The 25764-nt window shown below is 38.4% G+C and overlaps 1 protein-coding gene and 1 non-coding gene across 25 annotated transcripts in view; one reads left to right on the forward strand and one right to left on the reverse strand.

Moving 5' to 3' along the window:
- The window catches only part of DTNA (dystrobrevin alpha), a 419063-nt gene that overhangs the window by 103762 nt on the left and 289537 nt on the right, over nt 1–25764 (forward strand). The window contains exon 1 of one of the 24 annotated variants that reach the window (XM_070452806.1): nt 17402–17491. The exons of 21 other annotated variants lie outside the window; for them this stretch is intronic. The gene's annotated coding sequence lies outside the window, so the exon portion shown is untranslated. Of the gene's footprint in view, nt 1–17401; nt 17492–17674; nt 17876–25764 lie in introns of those variants that run through there. 2 more of the 24 variants (XM_070452803.1, XM_070452807.1) reach the window with 2 other exon arrangements.
- Nucleotides 24880–24982, reverse strand: LOC139030494 (U6 spliceosomal RNA). The gene has a single exon (XR_011482859.1). It is a non-coding gene; the product is annotated as a U6 spliceosomal RNA (small nuclear RNA).

Here is a 25764-nt window from a genome sequence, read left to right on the forward strand (position 1 = left end):
GAAAATACTTACCTATGATCTCTTCAAATATTTCTTTTTCTCAAATCCTTCTGCAGGTACAATTGCACATATGCCAAATTATTCAATATTGTGTTACAATCACAGATTTTATGTTCTATTTTTCTTTTTGTTCGAATTTGGATGATTTTATTGACTTGTCTTAAATTTTACTAATCTTTTCTTCTGCTGTGTTCGGTCTACTATTCAGTCTACTGAATGGATCCTATATTTGTGATACTATAATTTTTATCATTTCCATTTGATTCTTTCTTATTGTATGCATATCTATAATGAAATTCCCCAAATGTTAAATGTGTACCTACCATTTTTCCATTATATCTTTTTAACATATTTGGGTCATTTTTTTTTTCTTTTTCATTTCCTTTTTTTGGCCACACCACACAGTGTGTGGGATCTTAGTTCCTCAACCAGGGATCAAACCCATGCTCTGTGCAGTGGAAACATGGAATACCTAACCACTGAACTACCAGGGAATTTTCTAACATATTTAATATTTATCTGCTGAGTTCAGCATTTGGGTCATCTGTGGGTCTGTTTCAATTGCTTATTTTTTAATTTTCATTAGGGGAGTTACATTTTTCTGATTCTTTGTGTGTTCTGTATTTTTTTAAAATTATATATCAGCCTTCATGGGTAAAAGAATAGTAGTAAATAATATGCCAGTAAAGGGCTGACTCCTATCAATCATGCTGCTAATATGTATATGTGTCTGCACTGGGAGTGGCTGGTATATGCGGGGGACTGAATCAATCTAGTATGTGCTAGCTCTGAACCTGGGCTTGGCTACAGCCTTAAATTCAGTTCGTCATTGGTTTTAGATGTACTGAAGTAAGAAATAAAGCCTTTCCTTTAGCTAGACTGAGCTTGGCAATGCCCCAGAGGTGTCTTCATACCTAGACTAACAACCAGTATTTCTGAGTGACTGAAAGTCACTCAGTCGTGTCCAACTCTTTGCGACCCCATGGACTGTACAGTCCATGGAATTCTCCAGGCCAGAATACTGGAGTGGGTAGCCATTCCCTTCTCCAGGGGATCTTCCCAGCACAGGGATCAGACCCGGGTCTCCCACATTGCAGGCAGATTCTTTACCAGCTGAGCCACAAAGGAAGCAATGTTTCTAAGCTACAGGAAATCCCTCCCTCCTTTTTACTCCAGCTCCAAACTGTTCAGGCTTAAAGACATCTTTGTCCACCATGTTGCCCTGATCTCCAGCCACTGGAGAGTGGCTACAGTGAAGAGTGAACACCTCTTGCACCTTGACGGGATCTTGGTCTGCTCTCCTGCCCTGCCCTTGCCTGCCTCAACCTCCAGAAAGACTCAGTGAAAGCCTGCAGGAAGGAGTGGACTGTCAGATACTGCTTCTCTCTGTGGTTGGGGCACCTCAGGATGCTCATCCATGACATCAGCCCATTTTCACTTGTTAAAAGTGCTAACAATTGGACTGCCTGTCCTTGCATCCCCCTTGCTCCCTGTTCCCTTGTGGTGAGGGTGTTCCTCCTTCTTACCCTGTCCCGAGGAGTGACAGAAGCTATAGTATTCTTCTCTCCAAGGAAGGTTCATCTCATTTTGGAAATCAATTTATCGAGGCTTCTTTTGGTCTTCAGTTCTTTGGTGGGTTGTGTGCATGTGTGCTAAGACGCTTCAGTTATGTTCAACTCTTCAACCCCAGGGACTGTAGCCTCAGGCTCCCATGTCCATGGGATTCTCCAGGCAAGACTCCTGGCGTGGGTTGCCATGTCCTCTTCCAGGGAATCTTCCTGACCAAGGAATTGAACTCACTTCTCTTATGTCTCCTGCATTGGCAGGCAGGTTCTTTACCACTAGCCCCACCTGTTACTTCATACCTACTGCGTTCACCTCCTCACAAACCAGCCACCCCTAAGGCTTTAAGTTGTGCATAGCAGAAGTAGGTCCACCTTGGGAAGCAGATCTGCAAGCAGTCTCAAGGCCTTTGGGGCAGAGTCGCAACCACCCAGAACATGCTGAAAAGAGAATTACTGATTGTTTTTCTAATTTGCAGTTGAGTGGGGAGAAACACAGGGAGAGGAGAACTAGAGCAGCGAGGCCCTCTGAGTTGTGAGGCTGAGGGCGGGCCTTCCCTCCTTGCTTGGTGGGGTCTGAGGGCAGTACTGATGACCACAGTATTTTGGAAACAGTTGGGGAAAGTTCACACAGAGAGGGCCAGTATGGAAGGAAAATTGCAGATGCTAAGTATGACCTTTGACTCTTTGCCCATGGCCAACTCTTATAGCTATAGAAGTAACAGAACGTATACATTTTACCTCCAAGAGTAGAAGGAAGTTTCAATATTGATGAAATACTCTTAGAAAAATAGGGGACAATATATCTTCTTGAAAGCTAATACTGGTTTGGCCACAAATTTTGTTTGGATTTTTCCATAAGATGTTATGGAAAAACCTGAAAGAAATTTGCGGCTAACCCAGTATCTCCAGGTTGGCATATTATAAGGAGCAGAAGTAGTGTATTAAATGAATCAAGACAAAGCTTGCCTCAAATAATGAAATATACAAACTTGACCCACATGGGAATAGCTATGCCAACTTAAAAGGCAAATCACTATCAGATTTAATTGCCTTCTAATCAAAGGCAACCACAGAACAACTTCTGTGATAAACTTAAGGTAATTTACTTGAGGTACTGAGTTAATTGATAGTTTAGGCAGAACTTCAGTTACAAAAGAAATTTATTTTCACTTTCTAAGATGCATAGTTTTTACATGTGACGGAACTATTTATAATTATAACATTTAATTCCACATATATATAATGAAAGTTTTAATGTAAGGGACTACAACCAACTTCAGAATAAAAAGATAACTATTTTAATTAAGAGTTATTCTTCACTGTGTCTGTTATAGATAACTGGATACTTAGCTGGGATTTAGCTGTCATTGTAGCATTGGATATAGTGTAGAAAAGTATGAAATACTATGTTACTTCCCTGCATACATGCACAAATGCTGAATTCGTTGGATTCATTTTGGAAAGAGTTGAGAGAATCTGTTTCCTTTTTAAAGCAACTCTGAAGAGTGAAGAAAAAGAATTGCAGTATATATGATGGACAGAACATGTAATTAATTCTACTCTTTCCCTCCCAACGAAATGACAGTAAACAAAAAATTCTCACTTAAAAAAAAGAAAAAAAGAACAGGAGAGCATAGAATACAGAGAGCTATTGACACAGTATTTGGAAAGTAGAAAGGGAATGGCTCAGTGGTACTTGATTTAGCTGAGCTGAGATGTGGAAAGCCAGGTGCCTGCGGAGGAGATGCCAACAAGACAGAAATGGAGACTCCCTTGAATCCTGGAAAGGCTCAAAAACTAGAAGTATGAGGGTACTGAAGCTGGAGTTGATGAGTGGGGCCAAAAACAGGACTTGGTTGAAAGTCTTCAAAGGAGTAGTGGACTTCCAAATCGCTGCCTCCACCCTCTGCAACCTGGCAACTCCCCATCCCTCATCTTGCAGGAGACATGGCGGGAGGGGATGGGCATTATTTTCTGGACTGACCTAACTAGAGAGGCTACAAACACAGAAATATTGAAAACAGCAGTCAGTGGGGGCAAGGTGTGACACTGAAATCTGGCAGATTAAATGGAAATCTGCATGCAAAATAGCAATAAATTTGCCTCAATTTCATGCCTTCTCTTAGGGGAAAAAGTTATTTTATTATTTATTTGGCTGGATTGGGTCCTAGTCACTGCATGCAGGATCTTTCGTTGTGGCACACAGGCTTAGCTGCCCTGCAGCATGTGGGACCTTAGTTCCCTGACCAGGGATCCAATCTGTGTCCCCTGCATTGGAAGGCAGACTCTTAACCACTGGACTACCAGAGAAGGCCCATTTTTCACCCAGCTTTGTTTCCAGGACACTGGCAACTGAGTTTATCCCTCCTAAATAGGACATTGGAGGGAGACTTCTCTAGCATATCTGAGTACCCATGGGGTTGTGGGAAATCTAGTTACCCTTGAGGATGTTTCAGTGAAGGCTCAGCTTGGTCTGATCACTTTATGATAAAGTCCTGATGCCTGTAACACATGGCTTGGCAGATAGCAAAGGAATATCAGCTGTGGCAGCATGTCTCTTAACATAAAGAGACGAAAATAAACAAACAAGAAATTGAAGGAAACAAGGATTGCAGGGAAGAGGTGAAAGCTTTTTTAAAAAGCCTGAAATTTATGTACTCCCTGATATTAGAAAAGAAATTGTCCATGAAATAAAACGTGGTATTATGAAAAACAATTAGAGCTAAATAGAATCCTTAGGAATTAAGCATATGTTAGTAGAAATAGAATATTCAGCAGAAGAGAGATGAGCAATTATTCCACAGATGAGGTGGTAGAAAGATGCATAGATGAGAAAAGATAGTAAATTTAGGGGATCTGTCTAAGGGGATCCAACATCCAATGAAAATAAATTTAGTTTCAAAATAAAAGAACAGAGGAAATAGAGCTCAGAAAGTGGTTACAACTAAAATAAAAATATTTGCCCAGAATTGGAGGAGATGAATAAAAGTGCCTTAAATTTCAAACATAATCAATGAGGGGGTGGTGGAATGGGGCGGGGGGGTCCCACACCAATTATAGAGTGTGGATATTAGAACATCAGAGATAAAGAGGAAACAATATTTGGACGAAGGAACAGAATGACTTCTAATTAACAGTACTAGGAACTACAAGACAGTGAAGACATTCCTTGAAATTTCTGAGTGAAAAAAAAAAAGAAATTTCTGAGTGAAAAGTATTTCTAAACAATGAATTCTGTAGACAAACTAATGTTTAATGGAAGAAGAGAATAAGGATATTTTCACGCATTCAAGTTTTCCAAAACTATCTTTGTCCTGGGCATCTTTCTCTGGAAGCTGCTCCAACCCCCGACCATGGGGGAGTTCATCAAGAAGGAGAGAACAAAGAATCTAGCAAAAGAGTCAAAACCCAAGAGAAGCAGAAGCCAGTCCCACCATGACAGTACAGAAGCTAATGTTACAAAAAGAACCCCTGGTGTGAAGTTGGGCAGGGAGAGGATATGCAGAAAAAATAGTTGATGTATTTGTTGGTGTTCCCTGGATTTGTTGGACTTCCCTGATGGCTCAGATGGTAAAGCGTCTGCCTACAATGCGGGAGACCTGGGTTCAATCCCTGGGTCGGGAAGATCTCCTGGAGAAGGAAATGGCACCCCACTCCAGTACTCTTGCCTGGAAAATTCCATGGACGGAGGAGCCTGGTGGGCTACAGTCCATGGGGTCTCTAATAGTCGGACATGACTGAGCGACTTCACTTCACTTCATTTTGTTGGTATTAAGAGAAATGTTACGTGTCTATTGGAGAGTCTAAAAAAAAATAATGATGGGCCGGTAGAAGATTAAGCAAACAAAAATATGACACAAATACCAATGTCAGAAAAAATAAAAATGTGTAAAATAAAGGAAATGGGCTCTTAGATCCCATGTGGTTTACATGTGAACAATGAATGTGTGTGCATGCATGCTAACTTGCTTCAGTCATACCTGACTCTTTGCAATCCTTTGGACTGTAGTCTGCCAGGCTCCTCTGTCCATGGGATTCTCCATGCAAGAATACTGGAGTGGGTTGCCATGTCCTTCTCCAGCAGCCAAAATAATGTAATCACTGAAATTTTTGTGTAATAAAGTTGGGAGAATTAAGGAAAGTTGTGTGTGTGTGTGTGTGTGTAAATGAGAAGGAGGGAGAGAGAGGTTGCCATCATGCATGCTGAAGGCAGTGTGTTTAAGAACTAAATCCTTATCTTCCATAATAGGAGGATGATGAATAATGTCAACATTTGAAAAAAAAAGTTTTAAAGGGTGTTATGAGAGCATCATTTAGGAATATAAAGGAATTGTCATAACTAACAGTTACAAATTAAAGATGATTGTCCCTGGGGTTCAAGGGCGAGGAGAGGTGGAATTGGGATGGCACATTCTTTTAAGCTCTGTCATTCTACAAGGCTTTTAAAAAATATGTGCATACTTTTTTAATGTGTTAAAGTTACACTTTTAAATAAAATGAATATGCTCTAGTACTCAGTGATTTTAAGTTGTGTTTCCAAGATGCCTGCAGGAGAAACTGTTTCTGGAGGAAATAGCAGCATGAGTGGGACCCCAGGTCCCACCTTAGTTTCAGCTGAAGGAGCTATGCTTTGTCACTGTTGAGTTTCAGTGAACTATTTCCTTTAAACAAAGGGTTCCCTAGTGAAACAACCCCAACCCAACAAAAAAGTTTGAAAAGCACTGATGAGCCACGTACTCATCTGGAGGAAAACTGCTCCCAAATAAATAGAGTAAATCCCCTGTGTATGAAGGAGTTGTGTTTCAAGAGTGCATTCATAAGTCCAATTTGTTTGTAAGTCCAACAAAGTTAGCTTGGGTACCCAACTAACACAATTTGTGATATAGTACTGTCCTGTAATAGGTTTACAAAACTCTTCACACAATACATAAAAAACAAAAAATAAAACATTTTAAATTTTATAGTTAAGCACCTTGAAAATTACAGTAGTACAGTATAACAGCTGACATACCAGGACATATTTGCATCTTTGAAAATCCCCCTCATACGAACTTGAAGGTTCATATGTAGGGGACTTACTGAAAGTCAAATATAATAATCACCAGACTCAGTGCAGCTTGTCTATAATCTTTTGTGATGTATAATAGAATTGTCCTACTTCCAATTCTTGATAAATCTCTAGAAGCTTTGAGTGGAACCAATATGAATTGTCCATGTGATTATGAAAATGTACACTGATTTGAAGTGATGACATTAATTACATTTTCATTTTGCTCCCAAACCAAATGGCACCCTCACTTCTTGAAAGGCATCAGGTACGCTCATGCTGCCAGAGCTCAAATAGTGGTATAATAAGGTATATCTGTCTGTCCCTAGGATGAGGTTGGATATTCTAATTTTGCCTAGTGGTTGTGATATATTTATAATTATGCTCTAACTAGGGTTGCTTTTGGTCCCGCAAAGGAAAAATACCCCTACCCGAGCTTAAAGGGAAAGGTACAAGTAAAAATCTCTACTTTTGAAAATGAAGATAAATGTATATCTTTTGTAAATCTGGAGTGTCGATTCTCTTCTGGGCTATAGAGCTTGACCAAAACAAACAAACAAAAAAGATACTTAATGAGTTTGATTTGGGGAAAGATCAAATGCTGAAATGATTCTCCTGAGAAAGTTACTCCCTCATCCACCAGTGTCTATTTCTCTCTTCCCCTCCCACCACTTGCACACAACTTGAAGTGTTGTACCTCTTTTGTGGGCTTCCATTATTTCTCAGTCTAAAATAACTGAGAACTTTTTTGAAAAATAACTATATATAATTTTTATAAAGTTTATATAAATAGAATATAAAATATACTTATTCATTTAATGTATTTTATACATTCTTATGTCTCAGATTATGTTGACAACACTCTTGGAAATATGTATAATCGTTCACTTTGTAGAGATGGGGAAATAGTGGCTGTTAAAATTTGATCTGTCCCAGGTTGCATGGTTAGCAGAGAGAAACCAAAAAAAAAAAATCTATATTTTCTAATTACTGTTCTACTTGGGCCAAACACCTCTTAATTAATAGAAAGACTAATCTTTATCAAAAGCATACACATAACATAAAAATTTCCAGATTACACACACAGGATGAATGATGAATCCTATTTGCCTGGTATTTTCCTCATTTAGTTCTATTCACACTGGGATGGTTGGTCGCTTTACATGTAGTGCTCAACCTAAGACGCTGTAATAGCTACTTTTTATGGAAACTAAGAGAGATACAAGAAATGAAATGCAAGTAGAGAAAAATGATCAAGATATTTATTTAGACAAGGGTGAAGATGATTTCTGACCCATATCAAAGAAAATCAATTTTAGTAACTACGGCAGTACCACAAAACAATTACCACAACTTTTCAAAAACTTTCATGTAAGTAAATTTATCTATAGCTACAAGATCCCTGTCAATATCCAAAAGACGCACAAATATGGCACTGCCAAATCTTGAAAAATAAAATGTTCCATAGGAAGAAATCACATTTTAAACATAGCAGTATGTCCATGTCCATCTCAAACTCCCTAACTATCCCTTTCCCCTTCCTTTCCCCCTGGCAACCATGAGTTCAGTTCTCTAAGTCTTTGAGTCTGTTTCTATTTTGTAAGTAAGTTCATGTGTATCATTTCTTTTAGATTCCACATGTAAGGGATGTCATACGATATTTTTCCTTTTCTGTCTGATTTACCTGACTCAGCCTGACACTCTCTAGGTCTACCTATGTTGCTGCAAATGTTATTATTTCATTCTTTTAAGTGGCTGAATAATATTCCATTGTATATATGTACCAGATCTTTATCCATACCTCTGTCGATAGACATTGCTTCCATGTCTTGGCTATTGTAAACAGTGCTGCAGTGAACATTGGGATGCATGTATCCTTTTGGATCTTGTTTTTCTCCAAATATATGCCCAGGAGTGGGATTACAGTGTCATATGGTAGCTCTATTTTGTTTTTTTAAGGAACCTCCATACTGTTCTCCATAGTGGCTGTACCAGTTTACATTCCCAGCAACAGTAGAGAACTTCTCTCCACACCCTCTCCAGCATTTACTATTTGTGGATTTTCTGATGATAGTCATTCTTGAGGGTGTCAGGTGACATCTCATTGTGATTTTGATTTGCATTGCTCTAATAATTAGCAATACTGAACATCTTTTCATGTGTCTCTTGGCCATCTGTATGTCTTCTTTGTAGAAATCTCTGTTTAGGTCTTCTACCCATCTGTTTATTAGTTTATTTGTCCTGATGCTGTTAAGTGTAATGAACTATTTGTAAATTTTGGAGACTAATCCTTTGTCAGTCTCATCATTTGCATATATTTTCTCCTAGTCTGTGGGTTGTCTTTTTGTTTTATTTCCTTTGCTGTGCAAAAGCTTTTGAGTGTAAGTAGGTCCCTTGTGTTTATTTTTGTTTTCATTTCCATTATTCTGGGAAATGGATTGAAAAAGATATTGCTATAGTTTATGTCAGAGAGTATTTGGCCTGTGTTTTCCTCTAGGGGGGTCATACTGTTTGGTCTTATATTTAGGTCTCTAATCCATTTGGAGCTTATTGCTTACTTTTGTGTATAGTGTTAAAGAGTGATCTAATTTCACTTTTTTACATATAGCTGTCCAGTTTTCCCAGCACCATTTATTGAGAAAATTGTCTTTCTAATATTGTGTAGTCTTGCCTCCTCTGTCATAGATTAATTGACCATAAGTGAATGGTTTATTTCTGAGTTTTCTGTCCTGTTCCATTGATCTATATTTCTGTACTTGTGCCTGTACCATGCTGTTTTGATGATTGTAGCTTTGTACTATAGTGTGAAGTCTGGGAGCATGATTCCTCCAGCTCTGTTTTTCTTTCCCAAGATTTCTTTGACTATTCTAGGTCTTTTGTGTCTCCATACAAATTTTTACATTTTTAGTTCTGGTTCTGTGAAAAATGCCAGTTTTAATTTGATAGAGGTTGCATTGAATCTTTACATTGCCTTGGGTTTTACAGTTATTTTGACAATATTGATTTTTCCAATCCATGAACATGGTATGTATATCTTTCCATCTGTTTGTATCTTTTTTGATTTGTTTCATCAGCATCTTATAATTTTCTGAGTACATGTCTTTTGTTTCCTTAGGTAGGTTTTTTCCTAGGTATTTTATTCTTTTAGATGCAGTGGCAATGGAATTGTTTCTTGAATTTCTCTTTCTGATCTTTTGTTGTTAGTGCATAGAAATGTAAAAGATTTCTGTGTATTAATTTTGTAGCTGCAACTTTACTGAATTCATTTATGAATTCTAGTAGTTTTCTGGTAGCATCTTTATGATCTTGTATGTATAGTATCATGTCATCTGCAAACAGTGACAGTTTAAATTCTTCTTTTCCAATTTGGATTTCCCTTACTTCTTTTTCTTCTCTAATTGCTGTATCCTGGACTTCCAAAACCATGTTTACTAGTGGTGAGAGTGGACATCTTTATCTTGTTCTGGATCTTAGAGGAAATGCTTCAGCTTTTCACCATTGAGTATGATGTTACCTGTATGTTTGTCCTATAAGGCCTTTATTATGTTGAGGTACAGTCCCTCTTATGCCAACTTTCTGGAGAGTTTTTATCATAAATGGGTACTGAATTTTGTCAAAAGCTTTTTCTGCATCTGTTGACATGATCATATTGATTTTTGTTCTTCAGTTTGTTGATGTGGCATATCATATTGATTGATTTGTGGATATTGAAAAATCCTTGCATCCCCAGGATGAATTCCACTTGATCATGGTGTATAATCTTTTTAATGTAATATTGGATATAGATTGCTAGTATTTAGTTGAGGATTTCTGCACCTACATTTATCAGTGATATTGACTTGCAGTTTTCTTTTTGTGTGTGTTATCTTTGCCTGATTTTGGGATCAGGGTGATGATGGCCTCATAGAATGAGTTTGGAAGTTTTCCTTCCTCTGCAATTTTTTTTGAACAGTTTCAGAAGAATAGGTGTTAACTTTTCCCCAAATGTTTGATAGAAGTCGCCTGTGAAGCCATCAGGTCGTGGACTATTGTTTGTTGGGAGTTTGGATAACCAACAAGGACCTACTGTATAGCACTTGGCACTCTGCTGAATGTTGTGTGGTAGCCTGGATGGGAGGATAGTTTGAGGGAGAGTGGATACATGTATACACATGACTGAGTCCCTTCACTGTTTACCTGAAACTGTCACAACATTGTTAATCAGTTATACCCCAATACAAAATTAAAAAGTTTTTAAAAAATAAAGAAAAATTTTTATTAAAAAAAATAAAGAAAAAGTGAAGTGAGAAAAATAAAAAAAGAAATCACAAGACACACAGCCAGATATCCTAGGATCAGATATCCTAATCTCCCCTTTAGATCAGCTTTCTTAAAGACTACCGCATCCAAAGGTGCCATTCCCCAGTCTGGTGAGCAATCTGGTCCCTGTTTCTCTGGTGTGCCAGATGCTATTCCCCCCTCCCTTCCCTGTTCTCATTGGTTCCTTTAAGGTCACTTTTTTTCTTGAGTATTTCTCTCCATCACCTTTCTTCATATCAATATAAGAGCCTTTAAGCTTCTTCATTCATTTCCACATTGGAGAGCCTCCCCAATTCCCTCACACCCCCCAACCCAAAATTCCCAACCCACTGGCCACACAAGAGATCCTGAGAAGAGAAATATAGTAAGTTCCCTATGTACAAAAGAATTCCATTTCAGAAGCACAATTATAAGTCCAACTCATTCATAAGTGAAACAAAGTTAGCTTAGGTACCCAACTAACACAACTGGCTATATAGTACTGTACTAGAATAGGTTTATAATACTTTTCACACAGATAATACATTGAAAAAAACAAACAGAAAATAAAGAAAACATTTTTAATCTTAACAGAACAGTACTTTGAAAGGTATAGTACAACAGCGGGCATATAGGGGCTGGCATCAGTGAAAAAGGCAAGAAGAGTTATGGACTGGAGGAGGGAGAGGAGGTGGAAGATGGCAGAACTGAAGGATCATAAGCATTAGGAAGTGGAGGTCAAGCTGCACATGACAATGTACGCCAGACATGTAAACTAACTTACATGATTGGATATGCAAACATAGATTCACATCTTTGAAAGTTCATAACTTGAGTTTGTATGTAGGGGACTAAACGTAGAGATGCCTCTCCAAAGACGAAGGGGAGACAGAGAATGAGGAAGGACTGCAGTTATTTTTATTTGAATATTGTGTTGTGTGTGTGTGTGTGTGTGTGTGTATACCCATAAATCATTTTCATAGGATTCCTTCTGGTCTTTATCTTTCTTTCCTGGGCCCACAGATATTCTAATATAGTTGGTGTATGATGGTGCATGTATGTTTAGATGCTATAATTTTTAACCTAAGTATTAACCCATATCTTTCTGTTGTCATCAAACAATCATTGTCTCCAGTTTTTCTCCACCAAATATGATATTATAATTAGTAAATTTATACATATGGTGCTTTCCATAATTAGGGCTATTTTCATACCATAGGCATTAAAAAATCAATGCCCATGGTATCCAATTTTGAAGTTGATTGGCATTTAATAAGATTATACAGAGCAAGCTGCTGCTTTGAAACCCTTCCATATCTGTTGTTGGAGCCCCTATATGTATAGTTTTTCTACTTTTTTTTCTTGGGCAGTGTCTATTTTAACTACTTTTCAACAACTACTACTTGGGTTTATTATTTTTTTCTGCAGGGAAAAAAAACATGATTTATCCCCTCCCTCACAAAAGCAAACTCAGCTTTTTAAAATTTATTTTAATTGGAGGATGATTGTTTTACGGTGTGTTGGTTTCTGCCGTTCAACAACATGAATTGGCTGTAAGTATATGTGTGTCCCTCCTTCCTGAGCCTCCCTCCCACCCATCCCCCATCCTGCCCTTCCAGGTTATCACAGACAAACTCACTTTTGCATAAAGAATGTCTTAATCCATTCAGGCCACTGTAACAATATACCATGGATTGAGTGGCTCATAAACAACTGAAATAAACAATGGAAATTTATTTCTCACAGTTTGAAGGCTGGAAGTCCAAAATCAAGATGCCAACAGATTTGGTGTTTGATGAGGGCCTGCTTCCTGGCTCATTGAAGGCCATATCTTTGCTGTGTTGTCTCTGGTGGAAGGGATGAACAAGCTCTCTGGAGTCTCATTTATAAGGCCACTAATCCCATTCATGAGAATTCCACCCTTGTGACCTAAGCACCTCCCAAAGGCCCCTAATACTGTGACTATCACATGAGAGGTTAGGTTTCAACATACATATTTGGGGGGACAAAAATATTTGGCCTATAGCAAATAGTGTGTTTTGTTTTTTCAAAATAATAATATATAAAAGACAAAATCATTCTGACTGGTGTGTAATGGTACCTCATTGAGGTTTTGATTTGCATTTCTCTGATAATGAGTGATGTTGAGCATCTTTTCATGTGTTTGTTAGCCATCTGTATGTCTTCTTTGGAGAAATGTCTGTTTAGATCTTTGGCCCATTTTTTGATTGGGTCATTTATTCTTCTGGAATTGAGCTGCAGGAGTTGCTTGTATATTTTTGAGATTAATCCTTTGTCTGTTTCTTCATTTGCTCTTATTTTCTCCCATTCTGAAGTCTGTCTTTTCACCTTGCTTATAGTTTCCTTTGTTGTGTAAAAGCTTTTAAGTTTCATTAGGTCCCATTTGTTTATTTTTGCTTTTATTTCCAATATTCTGGGAGGTGGGTCATAGAGGATCTTGCTGTGATTTATGTCAGAGAGTGTTTTGCCTATGTTCTCCTCTAGGAGTTTTGTAGTTTCTGGTCTTACATTTAGATCTTTAATCCATTTTGAGTTTATTTTTGTGTATGGTGTTAGAAAGTGTTCTAGTTTCTTTCTTTTACAAGTGTTTGACCAGTTTTCCCAGCACCACTTGTTAAAGAGGTTGTCTTTTTTCCATTGTATATTCTTGCCTCCTAAATGCTGGAGAGGGTGTGGAGAAAAGGAAACCCTCTTACACTGTTGGTGGGAATGCAAACTAATACAGCCACTATGGAGAACAGTGTGGAGATTCCTTAAAAAACTGGAAATAGAACTGCCATATGACCCAGCAATCCCACTCCTGGGCATACACACCAAGGAAACCAGATCTGAAAGAGACATGTGTACCCCAGTATTCATTGCAGCGCTGTTTATAATAGCCAGGACATGGAAGCAGCCTAGATGCCGATCAGCAGATGAATGGATAAGAAAGCTGTGGTACATATACACAATGGAATATTACTCAGCCATTAAAAAGAACACATTTGAACCAGTTCTGAGATGGATGAAACTGGAGCCCATTATACAGAGTGAAGTAAGCCAGAAAGATAAACACTAATACAGTATACTAACTCATATATATGGAATTTAGAAAGATGGTAACAATAACCCTATATGCAAAATGGAAAAAGAGACACAGATGTATAGAACAGACTTTTGGACTCTATGGGAAAAGGCGAGGGTGGGATGATCTGAGAGAACAGCATCGAAACATGTATATTATCAAGTGTGAAACAGATTACCAGCCCAGGGTGGATGCATGAGACAAGTGCTCAGGGCTGGTGCCCTGGGATGACCCAGAGGGATGGGATGGGGAGGGAGGTGGGAGGGGGGTTCAGGATGGGGAACACATGTAAATCCATGGCTGATTCGTGTCAATGTATGGCAAAAACCACTACAATACTGTAAAGTAATTAGCTTCCAACTAATAAAAATAAATGGAAAAAAAAAGACAAAATCATCCACAAAACTATCATCATGAGAATACAGTCTTTGTCAGCTTAAGCCTGGTGTCTTAAGGATGCTAGAGAGGAAAAGCAAAGGGACCATTTGCTTTTCATTGTCCAGATTTTTCACACACAGATGCTTCACAGATCAGCTAAGACCTGTCTAAATACCTTGTTCACCCTGCAAGGAGACTGCTACCAGCCTTTGCCATACACAGAACTGAGCTAAGACAGTCTATTTCTGGAGAATGGAGCAGATTAACTGCTTGTTCATGATAAATCAAGGGTATTTGATTTGCTTGTTACATGCCCAGTTTTCTTTGGAAGCAAGCCCTGGAAGCTATTTTTCTGATCAAATCCTAACTCTCTTGTTAGTGCTTATGAAAGAGAAAAATAACATTTACTCATGATAAAGACTGAGTTCTAGCCATTATAAATCTTATCAACTGCCTTGTGAAGGTTAAGGGGGAGAAAGGAAGAAAAAAAAATTCCTGTGTGTTCACTCAGCCTTGGGTTTGGACTCCGGCTACCACTACTGTTGCAAACGTTCTGGAATTTCTGTCATTGAAACAGATGAAAATATAAAAAGACATAAAGTTGGAACCTAAGGAGATATTTGATTGATGCATGTTATACTATAAGGAATGGTCAGGAAGAATTCAACAAATAAAACTTGTTATAGTTTACTAGTTATTGTGAAATATTAGAAATCCATAAAACTATTTTCTTTTATTTCTCTTTAGAAGCCAGCAAGTTCAACAGAAATAAACTTAGCAGAATTTGCCATGTTGATATTTAGAGTCATTTACTCACACAGATCCAAAATGTATAATAATCTATAATATTATAATCTATATAATCTATATAATATTATAATCTATAATATAATAATGTTAATTGCTCAGTCGTGACTCTTTGTGACTCCATGGACTGTAGCTCACTGGGCTCCCCTGTTTATGGAATTCTCCAGACAAGAATACTGGAGTGGGTAGTCATTTCCTTCTCCAAGGGATCTTCTCAACCCAGGGATCGAACCTGGGTCTCCTGCCGGGCAGGCAGATTCTGTGTCCTCTGAGCCACCAGGGAAGCCCACAGTAAAGGTACTCAGTGCCTGGCATACCCTCCGTATAATCTTTTGGTTAATGGCTAGAAAAGAGATATAATTTTCCCTGCAAGTCATCAAATTAAATGCAAACATACTCATCTAAAATGTGAGCCTACCTATAACTGTGTTCCTTAGGTTAAATATACATTTTTACACCAGCAACTATTTGCTTGCTTCAACAAATGTTTCTTGAGTTTCATTGATGCTAGTGTTCACTGGAAGGTCCAGCATGAGTGAGTAGTGTGGCCGATGTGAACCAGATGGCCTGCCGCCAGCTCTGTCCACTCTTCTTAGTTCACATGTGTTTTGACACCATCCATTAGCCTTGGGGAGGAGCATTTTGATAGAGGGAAGAAGAATCACAAAGACAGGGATGTGTGTTCTCTGGGTGACTGGTTATTTCTATTTATGTCTGAAGTCATTCAGATGTCCTTATCTATCCACAATACACAGAGTCTGAAATGTCTCTTAGTTAATCAGCTTGGGAATAAGCATAAGGAAAGTTTCTTCCTCCTCTCCCTCCTTCTTTTAACCTTTTTTTCTAAAGGACATCTAGTAATGGGATAAGGAGTGAGCAGGTTGGTAGCAGGCCAACCTAGATGGGGCATGAGAATATCACAGAAATAAATTAGTAATATGATGCCAGTTCATCAGGTGTTCACTCACAGTTCCCTAAAATGGGCTTCTTCAGATGTGGTACAAGATCACCGAGAACAGAACATTTAAAAGCAACCACAAACAAAGAGAAAGCTTTCTCTTTGGAATCAGTCTCCTGCCATTGGGTATTTTTGAGACGTCTGTGCAAGTTGCAGAGACAGCCTCAGCCACACCACCACCCTGAGCCCCGCCAGCTGACAGTTGCCGAGAGTTGGCAGCGGCAGCCAGATGAGATCTGGAAACCCCAAGACGCCAGGGGCTGTGGTTAGTCTGACTGCTGCAATCATTAACATAAATCCTCTATCAGACCTTGCAAGAAGCTGGTCTGGTCCATAACATGGCATGTAATACACTCACTCTTGTGAACAGGGTGAGGTAAAATGTTTTCAGCACAGCAGACCTTTTGACCCCAGTGACCACAAAATAAATATGAAACACAATTTTAGGAGTCGTGATTTGAATTACTATTACTCCAGAGTAGTAATTCTTGTCAGTTCCTGTGTGAGAAAATGTGTTTTCCCCGTCATTTCCATTCACTCAGTTTTTCTTTGTTCAGACATGTGTGTGTGACTATGGGGTGTGGGGGTGTATTGTACATGGCCACACACACACACACACACACACACTTTTTTTTTTCCCCCAGTCTTCATCAAAGTTTACAAGACAGTTTTGGACAAGAAGACTTGATGCGGAGATAGAAACATTTCTTGCACCCGCTTCTGCTGTTTGCAATACAAAATATAGGACAATTGAAAGCAGTTGGTTTTGGTTTTTTTTTTTTTCATGTTTCCTATGAGCAAGGTTTTCACTCACAGAAAATCCACAGACCTCATAGTTGCCTTTCAGAATATTAGAGGCGGCATGACCATTTCTTCCTGTAACAAGTTCCAACGCATTTACTAATAAGGAAATTCAGCTTTTAACAAAAGATGCGCCATCTCACTTTTTCACTGCATCCATAGCCATGTGGGGTAAAATTATAGGTGAATATCCAAACTTAAATGTGTGCACAACAAAACTATTTGTCACGCTCCCAGATCTTTCCCTGGTGTCTCCTCAAAGTTCAGGGGAAGAAAAAAAAAAAATCTCAGGAAACTTAACTTGTTTGTATTCTGCCTACCTGGGAAGTTTTTCACGCTGAGTAACAGAACACAACTCGAGCTGCCTTGCTTTCTGCTTCCAGGAATGCCAATCAGAGAACATTCTTTTTCAGACAGCCAAGTTTGGAAGTCAGATGGCTTCTGGCGGGAGGGAGGGGGAAGGGATGGCAGGGAGAAGAGCAGAGCGAGTCCCCCGGCTGATCTTCAGTTTCCAAGCGTTTCCGTAATAGCCATCAATGAAAGCATCTCCTTTTACCCACGCGCGGAGACAGGTATAAAGACAGCTGAATAAATCAGCATTAGCCTTAGCAGCGGAAGCTCAGTCTGAGCCTGAGCGGGGCGGAGGGGGCGGCGGGGGGTGGCGGGAGGGCGTTTGACAGCCTGCGATTGGTGAGCTTACCAAAGGCATCTGCCAGTGGGACTTCAGTGGAATGTGAAACCAAGTCATTTTCCAGTTAAAGATAGACACAGTATACGCTAGGATCTGGAGGCTGGATTCTACCCTCGTGCCTCTCGCTAGGATTTCAGAGTCCTGTTGTAATTAACCATTTCGTTAAGGTTGGTTCTTTCCGCGAATGTGCTAAGAATTCATATATGTCCTGGGCGTGCTGGAATTAACAGGATTCTTTAAGAGATCATGGTGTACATACTCTAGGGTAAGTGCAAAGACTGGTTGTAGGCGCGATCGCTTCTCTGGGAAGGCTAATGTTGCCGCTTTCTTTTTATTTGTGTGAATGAAGAAATGATCAGGGAGATTCTCCCCTGTTGTTAGCTTTCTTGAGATACTTGGCGTTTACTGTTTTGTGAAGTGGAAAGAAACAGTGTAGTTCAGCTTAGTTTTGAAATTGACCTTGCATGTCTGTAACTCCAGTTTGACTTCACTTTTACTTTTTCCTCTGTTAACTCCTCCTGAAACACCCTGCATTTCTTAAATTACACCGTCAGGAGTTACATATCACAGCATTAAGTGTGGCTCTGTCCGCAACCCCATTGGATTGACTGTATTCTTGTCAGATGGAGTTATTTCCCCTGATTAGCACTATGGCATTTTTTAATTTAAAAGATGCAAAAAGAAAATAAGAATATAAGAAAGAAAAAAAATGGTAGGAAGTGCATAAGGAGCCTTTAGAAAATACTTTTTTTTTTTAATGAGAAAAATGGGCAGTTTTATATTGAAGAGAACAATTTATTAATAGAAGTTATTTTTGGGTGTCATCTCATTAATTCCAAGCAGGTTTTCCTCCTCCAAAAAAGCTGATATTTGCAAAGTGAATAGAAGAGTTCTGATTCCATGGAGCTTGGAAGGAGCAGGGACTGAGCTGGCTGGTTTGATGTTGTCTGGCTGTGTGCTCAAGATTTCAGAACTTTTTTCTTTAAAAGAAAGAATGACAAACTTTAGTCCTCTTCATGTTTTGACCATGTATAGGTTTTGTTTCTTGTTTTGTCCAGTGACCTCTCGGCTCTCTTAGAGACAGCTTTTCCAAACTTGCACAGCATTCCTTCTGAATAAATACTGTCCATAATAGTCACAGAGTACATGGTATGAATTGAAAATTCTACTTTATATGGGGAAAATAAATGTGCTGACGTGCTTGTTAGAGTGTGAGGCTGAACAGTTGTTACGTGTAACTGGCCAGGTTTTGTTCAGTCACATCAACCAGATTCTAATGAACTAAGTTGGCTGAACTAGGTACGAACAATGAATGACAATTTTTCACTCAGCTTTGATAAGAATAAATAATATACCGAGTTACTTTTCTGAAATGAAAAATGAACATGATGCTAACCAAGTCACTTAATTTTATAGCAATTTTGTTAGTCACAGTTAGCATTCCCTAATATTTAAAATTAACCCATTAGATTGTAAAAGCTGCAGTTAACTTTCACTTCTCCACATGTGGATGGTACGTTTATACATTTTTCCTGGTGACTTGGGATGCCTGTCCTCTTTTGCCTACCTGTGTCCTGATCTGTTGACCAGAGGAGGGAGCCTGGCAGGAATTATAGGTGTCTTCAAGAAACTTGTGAGATAATGCATATGTATATTCACCAAAGACACCAGGACACAAATAAACTTCCCTTTTATTTTAATATATTTCTGATTGAATTATACATACAAATAAAATTACATTAGAATGGGCTTTGTTTCTGTTTTCAGTGCACTAAAGAAAACCCCCAAAGAATACAGCATTTGTAAAAAGTTCTTACATGTAAGAATTTTAGACATACGTGGCCAGATAGCATTGACAGGAAAGGGGGCCGATGAATATTTCTGTGTTGCTGTGATGTCCCTGCTGACATTGTCAAGCTTTAATTTTATTTCTTTGAACATAGTAAGTATAGTTGCTTTATAATATGTCTGCTCATTCTAATATCTCAAGAGTTACCAAGATTGATTTCTATTCTTACTGTTCTTGCCACTTCTCATGCGCGGCGTCTTGTTTTCTTGGTTGCTTGGATCTCTTTGACTATCTACCGGAAAAGTATTTTTAAAATCGCTTGTAGGATCAGTTGAGACCTGGTGGTGATGCTGGCTTCCTCCAGAGGGGACTTGGTTTTGCTTCTTTTCTTTTTTGGTTTTGCTTCTGACAGGGCCTCTAGAGGCAATATCTGACCAGAAGCACCTGAGTCAAAGGACGGCACCTAAGATTCCTTGAATTATCCTTGTGCAAGTAGCAAGGCTGCAGATGTGTGTGAGGGATGGTTTATTTGGGATTCACTTCTACCTTGAGGGAAGATATGGCCTTTTGAGTCCCCAACTGAAAATTGTGTTAGTTTATCAAAGTCCTCACCTGAGGACTATGGGCTTTAACATTCCCACAACACCCTTGGACAACAAGGAGATCAAACCATTCAATCCTAAAGGAAATTAAACATGAATATTCATTGGAAGGACTGATGCTGAAGCTGAAGCTCCAGTACTTTTGGCCACCTGATTTGAAGAGCCGACTCATTGGAAAAGACCCTGATGCTGAGAAAGATTGAAGGCAAGAGGAAGAGGCAGTGACAGAGGATGAGGTGGCTGGATAGCATCATCCACCCAATGGACATGAGTTTGAGCATGCTCCATGGGATAGTGAAGGACAGGGAAGCCTGGTGTGCTGCAGTTCATGGGGTCACAAAGAGACAGACACAGTTGAGCAACAAGAACACCCATAAGGCTGTTTATGGTACAGCTGGTTGCTCAGACCTTTTGCTCCTGATACTCAGATGCCCAAGAGCAGAAGCTTTCAAAGATGTGTGTCTGTCTCCAAGCTCTGGTCTTCTCTCTTGAATTTTTCCATGCCTTCCCCATCTCATTAACTCTTTGCTGTTTTTATATTTGAAATATTTTTAATCACCTTAGTGAGAGTGTCAGTTCAAATTATCTTCATACTGTTGCCAGAAATAGAAACTCACTCTTCTGCTTTTATAGTCATTTTTTTTAAGATTCTTTATTCTAAAAGAGAAATCCAGAAGTCTGCTGATATCATTGATAATTCCAGTTCATTCTTTATCATTTTTTATTTTAGTTGTGGCCTGATCTGTTGAGGCTTTTGTGGAGAACTTTGCAAACGTAAATTTCTGATTGGAAGATTCATGAGTTTCAGCCTGATCTGAGCTGTCAACAATACTTAACAGTCCTTCTATTTGTCCCTAGCAGGCCCCTTTTCTTAGTAATCTCTTTAGTCTCTCTAAGCCACCCCCATTGCCTTCACTGTCAGCTGTTGACCTTTACTATTCATGCTTTTTCTTGGCCTATATCATGTATCACCACATTTAACAAATTATGATAAATAAATTCATTCCTTTCCATCCTCTGAAACTGCTCTATTTCAGGTCTTCATCACCTCCCTTGGGTATTATTATGGCTCCCAGTATTTCTCCTGCCTCTAGGTTCTACCCCCAACTCATCCTCCATATTGAAACCAACACACCCATCCTCTAAAAATCATACATACAAATGGATTGTCCCCCTACTTTAAAGTCTCTTATAGTTCCCTATTCCCTTCAAAATGTATTCCTTAATGTGTCTTAGTATGTCACAAAGCCTCAACCTGTTTCTCTAACATTATCTTTACTATATCACTGGTTATCACCAATACTTTAATCTCACATCATTGGTGCTTCCAGAATATTCTATCCATGATCATATGTCTGTGTTAGTCTACCTACTAGCTTTTTTTTTTTTTTTTCCATGAATGCCCATTGTTTATCTCCTTTGCAGGCAAATCTTACTTCTGCTTCAAGGTTGATCTCATAAGTCATGTTCACTGTCCTTTAACTGTGTAGCTCACTATTCTGGGAATCCCTGATGGCAGGCAGTGTGTCTTACTCATTTTTGTATTCTCAGTAACTGACACCATAGAAACCATTGAATGCATATTTAAGGAATGAACGGGTGACTGTTTCAAGGAATTTTTTCTCAACAATTCCTTTCTTACTTTATTCTTTTTCCTTCTAAACATCATTATTCTTTTGACCTCAAACTTCTTATGTAGAACAGTGATCTTTCATAGTCTTCAATGTCAAGAAGTGTCAATTAAAAATGTCTGAGGAATGCCCTGATGGTCCACCGATTAAGACTCTGCATTTCTACCGCAAGGGACAAGGGTTTGATCCCTGATCAGGGCACTAATGTCCCACATGCCGCATGGTACGGCCAGAAAAAAATGTTCACTTGCTTATTGTTGTTTCGGTAGATGGGATGCTATCTATTTTCATTTTTGCCAAATGAGACTATATGCCTTGAGTGTGATGATGAAAGAGATGACAGAAGTGTAAGTACAATAAATTAGCTGTATATTATCAAAGAGATTAATAATAAAAAAGAAAGTCATAGAGCTGGAAAACAGACTTGTTTCAACAAATTTAGTTGAGAATGCTGAAGAGCACAGATGGAGAAAGTCGCTGTGACACAACTAAATTAGTATCATCTCATTGCACACAACCTGAATCTGAACCATTAGAAAACACTGGATTATTTTCAGATCCCAGTATGTGCTGGAAGGAAAGCTTGCTTATGTGATATGATATTGTGACCCTAAAATCTTAAAGTTGGTTACATTTTTTTTGGTTACATTTTTTCCTAAAAATTTTGAGGCCTTGAAGTGCAATATTAATCTTTCTGCTATGCTAAGTAAAAAAAAAAAGAAAAAAAAACTTCATTTATTTATTATAAATTGAATATAGTTGGTGTGAATCAGAGGAGGAGAAAATATAGCTTATTAGTTCTGAGGATGTTTAACCAATTTCATATTCCTCAGATCACTTATAAATTTTTCACTTATAAATTTTTTGTTGTATGCCTTTGATATGCCAAGCCCTGAGATTTAGAAAACTGAGAAAATTGGTTTCTGTTTTCTCACATAGGGCTCTTTTACCTCCACAATGACAAAAACCCTATAAAGTGGATGGGGTCAAAATTTATCTTAAAAATGTTTTGAATCAAATCAAATGATCAAAGTCAATATTTAGATGAGATGCTAAATTTCTCCATCACAAAATATGAAAATATAAAATTGACCTTTTTTTGCCTCATCAGTGAAAGAAATTGAGACTAGCTCTTGAAATCTGACTAATCTTACATTGTAACCTCCAAGTAGCTGAGCTGATTTTTCTTACTAACTTAACAAATCCCTGTCAAGCTCCTACCTCATGCCTTAACTGTGCTTGTACTAAACAATGAAATGATTTACTTCGACCCCTTCACCAGACACTGATACTGGAGTGTATCCTCTTAAAACAGTGGGTGTAATTTACAAATTACCTTATATTACTTTCTCATTTGTATTTTTAATTTACTTGTACTAATCTCCACACTTGTTAAAAAGTCACCTTGCCTTTTCCCAACAATTAGTGTTTTTCTCTCAGAAATCTATGTTTTAAAAGTTTAAGGATTGCTTTTATTCTTAAAAACCTCATATTTAACAGATATTTTATTATAGAATATTTTAAAGAGACCTAAACAAGTGCTAAAAAATGTTAAATAGAAAATGTATTTTTATTAGATAGGAAACTGTGTTGTATTATAACATAAAATAGAAGTGTGTTCATTTGCATAAATAAAGCTGGACTCTGCATTCTTGCAAAATAAATATGGCATAAGGATGACTCAGAGACACCCTGAGTCATGAAAGCTTTGTAAATCTGTGTATTTTCAAGACAGCAATAGTTATTTTTATTATTTTTCCTTTTTAGTCTCACTTTACTTTTGTACCACTTTCCTTGGTAATGTGGAAGCACATAGGTTTATGAATGCTGAATAAAATGAATTCACTGAATTAGTCATAGTTCAAGAATACAGGTGCTTTTATTAATTTTATTAAAAGATGTAGACTAATTTTGAACGAAATTTATCTTCTCATGCATTGAATTTTCTAGTTTTAGATGGCTCATTACAACACATTTGTGGAAACATATCTACTCATCAAAAGATGTTGTTTTTAACACCTCAGATAAGTGTAACAAGTCTCTCCTAAAATGCATCCAATGTTTCATAGTATTTTGTGGGTAAGAGACATATGTTGTTATTTTCTTTCCTGTATGATAAAACTAAGATGCACACATATGAAGTTCTCTGGATATACTAGACATGGTTTCCTAAGATTACACATAACCTCTAAATCTTGGTGGTTTAGAAAAAAACAATGTTTCCTTCCCACTCATGCAAACAGCTTGTCAAGGGCTCAGTGGAGATCCTTCTCCACATTGTTGCCTTTACCAGGAGGCACCTGTGTTCCTTATTCTCACACTTCCTTGGCCAAAGCTTGCCATGTGGTCACACCTAACTTTACTCTTCAGTTGGATGAGTAACACAGTCCTGTCACTTTCCTGGAGAGAGAAGAGCTGGAATATTTATGAAGACCTCTAATGAATTCCAGTCATGGATAACAGGCAGCCTCTCAACCCCCAGAAGACCAGAAATCTCGATTGAAACTCTTCTGTACCTTTGGACAGTATCTGATCCATACTTGGTAACATGTAGGCAACCTACGTGCGATCTGATGCTAATGTCTCTTGTCTGTTTTCGTCCTGTAGCTCTAAGCCCCACTGAGACGTTTTTGGCTCTCTGAATCGTCACCATTTCCAGAGTGACTATGACTTTTCCTGCCATAGTTTCTCCAGGCCTTTGGAATCCTAGCATTTTACCTGTGCCCACACTTACCTCTCAGGGAGTCCTGCCCATGGAGAGTTCTGGGAAGGAAAAAGAACCTCTGATAAATTAATTTCTATTAGAATGTAGAGAGTCAATGTGCAACGCTAACACTTTGCCATCTCTGAGAACTGATCATGTGTAACAAAGAAGCGGAGAAAATGGTACTTTTTAAACATGTTTAAATTTATTTTGTATTGCAGTTTAGTTGCTTTGCAAGATTGTGTTAGCTTCTGCTGTACAGAAAAGTGACTCGGTCACACATATGCATATGTCCCCTCTTTTTTGGATTTCCTTCCCATTTAGTTCACCACAGAGCATTGAGTTCCCTGTGCTATACAGTAGGTCTCATTAGTTGTCTATTTTATACATAGTTTGAATAGTGTATGTCAATCCCAGCCTCCCAATTCATCCCACCCTCTGTTTCCCCATTTGGTCTTCATACATTTATTCTCTACATCTGTGTGTCTATTTCTGCTTTGTAAATAGGTTCATCTGTACCACTTTTCTAGATTCCACATGTATAAAAATATGGAATGCTTCGCAAATTTGCGTGTCATCCTTGTGCAGCAGCCAAGCTAATCTCTATGTGTTCCAATTTTAGTATATGTGCTGCCCAAGTAAGCAGGAGAAAAAGGTAACAATGTAATTCTAAATCCCCAGTACCTGCTTTCCCCAGGGGGCAAACGAAAAGGACTAGGATGAAGGAAAATGCCACAGAGGAATGGCAATCTATATTATACATTAGAAATAAATAGTTTTGAATAACATCTATATCACTCTGCTACTCTACTTTTTACTTTGCATTTAGTCTTAAACATTAACAAGGTAAAACTGGGGAATTCAAAGGTTAATGAGGCACTTAGAAATTGAAAAAAATTATATATGTATATACAGGCCTCCCCTGTGGCTCAGCTGGTAAAGAATCCTCTTGCAATGTGGGAGACCTGGGTTCCATCCCTGGGTTGGGAAGATCCCCTGGAGAAGGGGAAGGCTACCCACTCCAGTATTCTGATTCTGGCCTGGAGAATTCCATGGACTATATAGTCCATGGGGTCGCAAAGAGTCAGACATGACTGAGCAACTTGCATTCACTCACTCATACACACACACACACACACACACACACACACACACACACATATTCAAATTAGCTTGAGAAATGCTGTATCAAACATGTTTATTTAGTAAAACTTCAAAGTGTAAAACTTTAAGAGCCCTTAATGCAAAGGTCAAAGAAATCACCGAGAGAGCAATGTGGTATATAGCATTTCCCAAATTCATCTGACCTAGGATCCTCATCTGTTTTCCTTTTTCTTCCATAGAGAATTTCTTAGAATTATCACTCCTGAACACGTAAATTGTTTTTGCTGATTTGAGTTAAAAATCCCAAAGACCTTAAAATATAGG

Source organism: Odocoileus virginianus, chromosome 22 (assembly GCF_023699985.2).
Source record: "Odocoileus virginianus isolate 20LAN1187 ecotype Illinois chromosome 22, Ovbor_1.2, whole genome shotgun sequence".
NCBI classification, from domain to species: Eukaryota; Metazoa; Chordata; class Mammalia; order Artiodactyla; family Cervidae; genus Odocoileus; species Odocoileus virginianus.